General features: G+C 27.7%; 1 long non-coding RNA gene across 1 annotated transcript; it reads right to left on the minus strand.

The window, feature by feature from the left end:
- Positions 1-548: 548 nt before the first annotated feature.
- Positions 549-2,651, minus strand: LOC131623786 (uncharacterized). The gene is made up of 3 exons (XR_009290305.1): positions 2,450-2,651; positions 2,269-2,339; positions 549-1,051 (listed from the first exon to the last, which is right to left on the minus strand). It is a non-coding gene; the product is annotated as an uncharacterized LOC131623786 (long non-coding RNA).
- Positions 2,652-9,320: the final 6,669 nt, after the last annotated feature.

Genomic DNA, 9,320 nt, shown 5'->3' on the forward strand with positions numbered 1-9,320 from the left:
TAAATATGTTACTAACATTGTTGAGTTACATGTAAATGTAGAAATAAAATGAGGTTTTGAAATTATACGCCAAATATTTATCATTCTATAAACATTCAAATTACCATTCGTAACCCATTTAATAAAAAATTTAATGCATATTTTAGTATTGTTGACTTTTCAAAAAATGATATGAAAAACTAATTTATGTGTAAAAAATAAAAAATCAATCACATGGTAGTGGTATATATATATATATATATATATATATATATATATATATATATATATATATATATATATATATATATATATATATATATATATATATATATATATATATATATATATATATATATATATATATATATATATATATATATATATATATATATATATATATATATATATATATATATATTTATTTAAGGTAAAAATAAAGACCTCAAATTCTTTATTTAAAGTTAAGCAAAGGTAAATAATATAGTAACCAAAAATTTTTGGTTCACATATTCTTTGTTATTATGCAAAATATACTCTTAATTGAGTTCCCAAATTGTGTTGGAACAATATGATAAATTTCTATATCTTTCATGAGAAATTTCAATGTAACAAACTTAGAATAATCACAAGGTTTATTACACTTCGGTTTTTGGTTTAAATCATCAACAAGGTTAATAACCAGAAATTTTTTTCACCGATATGATCAACTTTGCTTCCGTTAATGGCGACGCGTGCTATTTGTCAATCATGTTCAACAATCCATGCTAATGCTAGCTAGCTTCCGTGAAGGAATGAACCGACAACAATCACAATGACAAACTCCTTATTTCCATATATGTGCTTGTTGATATAACACCTTTGTAATATTGTGATATCTCAATTTAATAATTAATAAAAGTTCAACAATTGCTAAGTTTTATCTCATTCGCACATTCAAATGCAACTATATAAGCCTATATGCCTAAAAAGAAAGAATTGTAATATTATGAAGGTCCAATTTCAAGATAAACACAAATAGAAAAAAAACAACATACCAAATTTTTTACCATTAAGCAGTTGTATCTCCAGACTGCGTAAATTTGAAATGTTCAAACATTAGTTCAAAAAAGAGAATCATAATTGAGAAAACTATAAAATCGAGTAACTAGTTTTATTATGGATTATAAAATAATTTCATTTTTCAATTGCACTGTTTATGTTGTCATCAACCAGAGCTATGCTGTCAATTCCTTGGGCTTTATTCTAAGTTGGCTGTATTGTAGGTCCATCAGCAACCATTCTTTATTGAATGAATACTTATTACACCTCTTTGTTCTGCTAATACAAACATCAATTATATTAGTGTTGTAAGAGAACATTTTACTAGCTTTGAATATTTATAAAATAAATTAATATGTTAATTACTTTGGATTCATCAAAACGCATTTTGGTAGATCCAAAGCAATTATCATATTCAATTTTTTTATAAATCCTTACTTTATAGCTACTAAAATGCTTTCTTATAACCTTAATGTGATTGTAGGTTTATTTAATATAACAACTAAAGACAATATTATATGTGTTATAAGAAACCATTGAAAAAAAAAGAAGGATAGTTGATCAACCAACAATCTAGCCAATTTAGACTAAAGCCCAAGGCACGGACAAAAGAGTTTCGGCAGATGAAAACATGGTTCGTATCAATTGAAATAAAATTAGTTTATAATCTATAGTAAAAGAGTATATAAATAATTATATATATATATATATATATATATATATATATATATATATATAATTATATATATATATATATATATATATATATATATATAATTATATATATATATATATATATATATATATATATATATATATATATATATATATATATATATATATATATATATATATATATATATATATATATATATATATATACACACACATAACCACTAATCAATGAACAAATTCGATTAATATCAACATCATCTCCATTTAATATAATCTATTGGTAAGCCATAATCATCCACTTCTTACACACGTTAGTGTTTAAACTCCAAAAATAAATCAACTAATAAGAAATATATCAAGAAGATTTTCAAACCGTGTGTGATAAGTAGTAATGCATAAAATTATGGTTTAAATTCTCAAACAGTGGCTATACTATCCACCTTTTTGGTTTAAATATTCTATAAAAAAACTAAAACAAAGAATGAGAAATTAAATTTTTATACAAAATTTGATAAAGAAAAATTTAAAAAGAACATTAAAATACACAAAAATTGGAAGCAACCAACATAGTACCATGTTTAAGTCTTCCTACACATTTGAATGATCTCCATCTTCGAATCTCGCATCCATTATAGCACCTTTACCTGTATACTCAAAAGAAAAAAAGTTTTATATAAAGTTTAGATATTTTGTACATGAATCATGTTAATCTTAATGAACATGCAAAAACCAATTTTGGAAAGAATCATATTACCTAAAAAACTGTGTTTGGCTTCATAAGCATATAATAATTTGCAATCAGAAGCAAGAGATGATTACCCGTGAAGAGAGAGAGGTTTGTGGATTGAAGAAGTGAAAGATACTAGTTACTATGGGAAGCTATATTGCTCAAAAACCAAAAGAGAGTGTGGGGTTTTATTGTTGAATGGTTTTGAAGTGAGAGCCGTGGATTATCAAGTTAGAGGTTTGTAAAAATATATATTTTTATCATGTAAAAACTCTAATAATGAATATCAAAATGTTAAATATCACTACTACTCTTTTAATTTATTAATAATAAAAAAATTAGAAAAAATTCATGTTATTTTTGAAATATTTTTTTTATCAATATTACTTTTAAAATATAAAACTAAAATTACGGTTTTTTTCAAATTAATAACAAATTTTCTTAGATTCAAGGTTTTGGTGACTTGATGACGCGCGCTATAACTTGATTTGTATATAGTCTGAGAATTTGACATCAAAGGCTTAATGTATTACACAATGGAGATATTATTTTTATAATTTTACAAAATGTTTTCGTATATTCTTATTTTTATCTTATGTTTGTTTTTACTTAGACAATTATACCAAGTTCTAGAAGGTTGTTTCTAACCATATAGTGCCGCTTTAAGTTTAAAAACATGGTCTAAAAAATAGGATTAATAAATTCAGGAGACTGGTCAAGAAACACCTCCTCTTGAATATATCCATTTAGAAAAACATTTTTTACATTCATTTGAAATATTTTGAAATCCATGATGCATGAGAAATCTAATAGTATTCTTATGGTTTCTACTCCCTCCACATGTGTATAGGTTTCATCGAAATTTATTCCTTCTAGTTGATTGTATCCTTTCACAACTAGTCTAGCTTTGTTTCTTAATACATTTCCTTCTTCGTCTAACATTTTGCGAAAGACCCATCGAGTTCCTATGACACAAAAATTTAAACATTTCTTTGATTTATAATACTTTTAAATGATAATCATTGACCATTAGATTAAATATAGATGGTCGAGATTAAATAACCATTCTCATATAATTATTCATTAAATTATTAATTAATAAATCTAATGGTCAATAATTATTCCTTTCATCCCTATATAAATTGTTTAGCGTTATAAATCATGAAAGAGTTTGGAAATAATACAGTATACATTTGATAAAAAAATGTTCAAAAGAACATTAAAATACATAAAAATTAAAAGCAAGCAATGTAGTACCTACGTTTGAGTCATACTCCACAATTGAATCACCACCATGTTCTAATTACGAATGTACAATATATGTTCCTATCGACAACAAATCAAGAAAGACATGATTTGAGTACTAATTAATGAAATTAAAGCTTACCCTTGAAAATCAAAATAATAGAAAATGTGTTAAAACAATAAAACACAACCATGTTAATAACACCTTGTAGAATGAGCTAGAACCTCAAGCGTGCTTAGGATGGGAGGTACTCCATCTTCGAATCTCAAACTCATTATAGCACCAATGATCAAACAAATATGACACCATTACCTGTATGTTCATCAGTATCAAAGACAAAACATTTTTGAGAGAAAGAGTTGTTAGTTGAGTAGTTGGATGGATAAAGAAAGTTATTATATGTAAAATGGGAAGCTATTTGTGGGTGTGATAAATTTTTTTTGACAAACGTAGGTGTGATTAGTTTGCTACACGCGAATATGGCGTTTTGAACCTATTGACTTTGACACAGTTTTATGTGCAACCACATTTACATTCTCCTCACTTTGGCTAATTTTCACTTATTTATCTCCATACAAAAGGGAGAAATTTTCTACAATCCCTAAATTTTTTTACTTAAAACTCTTTTTTATTTTTATTTTTATTTTCATTAGGCTATTATTTTATTTAAATTGAATTCTAGAATATTATAAGTATAATTATATTTTTGTTTTAAAAAAGTTTTAAATAGGTCTCAAATTTTTTTTATTTAAACATTCTTTTCTAAAATACTTTTAAATGGTAAAATTTCAAAAATATTTAATTAAATACTACTTTATTAAATTCTCATAAAAAATTGTTTAAACTCTTCTCATAAAAATATATAATTTCTATCTTTGTAAAATTTCAATATTACTCTTTTAAGAATTACTTTTAAAATATAAAATGAAAATTAAGGTTTTTTAAAATTAATAACAAACTGGTTTGGATTTACGGCTTTACCGGTAAGATTATTTATGATAATATCTTTAATGTTGAGCTGATGACACTATATTATAATTTGAGTATGTCTTCAAAACTTGACATAAAAGATCTGAAGTGTTAATCTTGCATCAACTCTCCTTTCAAGTTTATCTCAAAGTCTGTAAATGTTTAGCATCACTATATCGTGGTATATTAACATGTAATTTCTTCTCCCCTATCACCAAATTATCCAAATGCACCGCAAGCAGCCGCCCTTCAACCACCTCCACAAATTTGGCGAAGCCAAATCGTTTACCAAATTTGTTTCTTCTAAGCGAAATTGCCACCTCTATCACATTCCCTATACACCCGAATAAAACGAACAAATCCTTTGCACTTGTATCTTCTAGAAATTCTAAAACATAATACAAAGTCACCTGCTTGGGTTGAAGAGGCAAATTGCGTTTCCAGCCACCCAACGGAAAAGAATCCCACCTCTGCTTCTCCACCCATGGCTGCCGAAATTGGGTGACTTTCCTCCAACCATTCTCCTGCAAAACATACCTCCGATCTCTCATCCTTTGAAAAAAGAAGAAGAAACCCTCACCCCTTGAAGAAGGAGATTTGAGCGAAAATCCAAGAAAAACCTTGCAAATACAACCAGAGAAGACTGAACAAGGCCCAGCGAAAACCCTCGAGCTACAAAAAGACCGCGTTGAGAACAAAAACCACCGAAACCTAAAAGCCCTAAATCGATATCAGACAGTACCTTCTAAACAAGGTCCCTGAGCCCTAATGCCAGGAGTTTAAACCGAAATTGAGAAAGTGCACGATATCTTTCTAGGAGATCTTCAAGTTCCACCGAGGAAACACAGACACTCGCACGACAGATCACCGGAAGTCTACCGGGAGACGCCCTTCTGAAATCGCATTGTATGGAGTACTATACTATTTGCTAAAAAAAATGTCATATCCCCAATATTAGTTAATTCTAAAAATCATAAATTATCACCCATCAAAGAATTAAAAAATCTAAATTATTTTGATGTTTAGTGTCATGTTTTTTGTGAATCAATTGTAAATTGGTGCAAACCTCTATTCTTTCATGAAATACAATATATGCATTGTTTATAAATATTGTCTTGAATTATAGACATGTGATAACCTTTTCATAAATTAGTTGGGCAGTTTTTATAAATATTATCTACGTGTTGCAAGTATATTCAACAATTTATCCAAGATGGAAAAACTTATGGATTGCAACATACAAGTCAATTTAGTAACTATTAAGTTTTGACGATGATATGGTATTTGTAACGCCCCATTTTTATCTTATTTATTTTTATAATTAAAAATCTATGATAATTAAAAATATGTGATAGTTAAAAATAGGCAAAATACTCATTTTGGTCCCTTAACTTTTTTTCGTGCCAAAATGGTCCTTTAACTTTTTAATAGATGCATATGAGTCCCTTCCGTCTACTTCGTTAGTCAAAGTCTGTTAAATGTCTACGTGGCATCGTGATTTCGGGTGGACTTGACCTAGTATTGTGATGGAAGCACCCTTCCGCCGTCTACGGTCAACCGTGTTCCATCCTCCCTCCGCACCAGAACTCCGTTGAAGCCCCCACCCCCTCCGACAACCACTTTTTTCATGATGTTTCTGTTGCTTGTGATTTATTGTTGAGATTGCAGGACTTGATTGCATTTTGTTCATTTGATTTTATAGAAATTGTTGTTGTTAGTAAGAGATGAAAAAGAGAGGAAGAGAGAAGTTTTATTCACGTTTTATGAGAGAAAGAGATATGCTGTTATGGGTGGAAGAGATATGATTTTATGGAATTTTTTGTTGTTAGTAAGAAATTAATGCTGTTCACGATTTTTAGTATCCAATTTTGAGTTTTTGTTGATATCCCCAAATTTTTAGGTATTTTTTAAGAAAATTTTTGGGGAAGAAGATGAACAACAATAATTAAAAAAATCCAGAAATAGCTTTTAGCGTCGGTTTTTCCGACGCTAAGTCCCTCACAATATTTGGTCATATCCACCTGTCACTGCCACGTAGACTTTTAACAGACTTTGACTAACGGAATAGACGGAAGGGACTCATATGCATCTATTAAAAAGTTAAAGGACCATTTTGACACGAAAAAAAATTAAGGTACCAAACTGAATCTAGGGGTATAGTTAAGGGACTACAATGGGTATTTTGCCTTAAAAATATGGTCTTTATATTTAAAAAATTAAAAATAATAACTAAAAAATAAATTAGTGTCGGCCAGACATAAAACTAAAATAAAAATTAAAATGAGCGCCAAACGAAAAAATAAGTGGGAAACTAAAAAAGTAAATAATATAAATAATAATTAATTGAATGTAGCGTCGGTTGGGCTGACACTAAAACAAAAATATAAATCAAAATACGTTTAATTCCAAACGAAAAAAAAACAGGGAAAATAAGTAAATTAATAAATAATTCAGAAAACTAAACGTTTAAAAATTAGCGTCGGCCCAGCCGACACTTTGATTCAAAAAATAATAAAATTTATATCAAAATTCAGTCAATTTAAACTTAGCGGCGGTGTCATCGTGTCTGGTTGCTCAAGAAAAAAAATAATAAAACGAGCACCATATAGCGTCGGAGTCGGTTGCCGACGCTATATCCTGGCAGCTAAATCCCAATATTCTAGTAGTGATCATCAGTCGGCTTAGTTTGAAAAGAACCACAAATCAACATAGTAGACAATTGTATAATTGGAGCTTAATGGTTTATGAAGAACAGTGAATTTCTTTCTCCAAAGTTGGTGATAGTTGACATGAAGCAATTATGGGGTTGGACGCGGCCACTTCTTGCACGATTCTTTTCTTCATGTATAAGCAACATCATACAAGATTCTATTAAACAATTTTTTCAACATGTATCTACCATGGTACTATAAAAGACTACTTTTCTTCAAACTGTGTTCTAGCTTCAGCATGCATACCATGCCTTCCGTACCCGAACAGTAGAGCATTGTATGTTACAAAGTTTATTTTAATGAAGTTATAATTAAGTACAACGAAGTGGAAATATGTGGAATCAAAGATGCACTATGCAAAAATGGTTCAGTGAAGTCTTCTATTATGTTGCTTATCACATTGATAAAGAAATGAATAAAGAAAATGTGATCACTTTCAAATTGGTGGCTTGTGATGGGGTTTAATGGAGTATTTAAATTTAAGTAAAAAGAGGAAAAATCAAGAGATTTTGGAATTATCGCACAATGATGAATCTATTTTTAAACGATGATAATGAATATATATTACTAGTACTCTTTTCAAAAAATAGATAACATAAAATCTATTTAATAAAATTTACACATGTAACAAAAATTATATAATAAAATTGTTTTTCCTTAATATTGTGTTATCATTAAGATCAAATTAAAAAGCATTGTTCATTAACCCTATTTCAGTTCAATAATGAATATTGTGGAAGATTGTACGCCGATTTATGAAAAACATTTTCTTCATACCTGAAGGAATAAAGTAGATGGTCGCATTTTCTTCATACTTGAAGGAATAAAATAGATTGTCGTGTTTTCTTAATACATCTTATTTGGTTATGCATTCAAAATTTCACATCACATTTTCGTTGAATTACCTCTTAATATGAAAACTTGGAAGTGGATAATCTCTTTTACATAAGTTCTCCCAAATCTTATATCATAGCCTTATTTTTCCTTTATAAGAAAGGGTGGAGTTCTCGTATTAAGAATATAGTCTTAAAACATATTACTAGGATTATTTGAGTTTTGTAAATGTAGAAACAAAGCGAGGTTTAGAAATTATGGGTCAAATATTCATCATTCTATAAATTCCATAAAATGTGTTATTCAATTATCTGTTGATCACTTCAAGTCGCTTGATCTCCTAGAACAACAGCTTTTTGTTGTTTTTCATAGACTAAATGAGAATTTTTGTGTGGTTTTATTGTTAATTTAAACCTTTCAACAATATTATCTATTGAAACTTTATCTTCCAATTACTCCAATAGAGACAACTTAACATTAACGTTTTAAGCCCAAACTGTCTAGTATCCCATCCTTACATCATGCTCTTTTTGTTTTTAGATTATGCGGGTGTAGGCATTAGTATAAATTTTTACAATTTTAAATTTCAATAACTTTAATTTAAAGTCGTGTTACAAATAATATCTAACTCTCCCTCTTTTTTCCAATAATTATTATTTTGCATATATGTTTGTTAGATTTTGGATATCTAGCTCTTTTTTCTGCCTTTTATTATTTTAAATTATTTTTGACTTATAAATAATTTTTTTTTAAAAATTTAAAAAATTCTTGCAATAATTATTAGATCTCAAAAATAAATATTAAATAAAACTAAGATTATTTCTTTTTAAATTAGGATTGAATTTAAAATGAAAAAATAACAAAAAATGATTCACTGTTATTCAAAATAAGTAAATATATATTAAAATAAACTAAAGTTTTCTTTCATAGAATTCAAAATTCTATGTATTTTAAATCATTCAATAGAAATTCATTTATTTTTAAATTTTTTTGTTTGGATTGTGTCGCAAAATGATTCATTGTTAAATTTCTAAGGTCATATTCATAATTTTTTTAAACTTTTGGGCCAAATTTAAAATATATAAAATAGGGACAAATTTACATTTATTTTGAAAATTTGAAGTGACTAATTTTTAAA

The sequence above is a fragment of the Vicia villosa genome, unplaced genomic scaffold (assembly GCF_029867415.1).
Source record: "Vicia villosa cultivar HV-30 ecotype Madison, WI unplaced genomic scaffold, Vvil1.0 ctg.000078F_1_1_1, whole genome shotgun sequence".
Classification (NCBI taxonomy): Eukaryota; Viridiplantae; Streptophyta; class Magnoliopsida; order Fabales; family Fabaceae; genus Vicia; species Vicia villosa.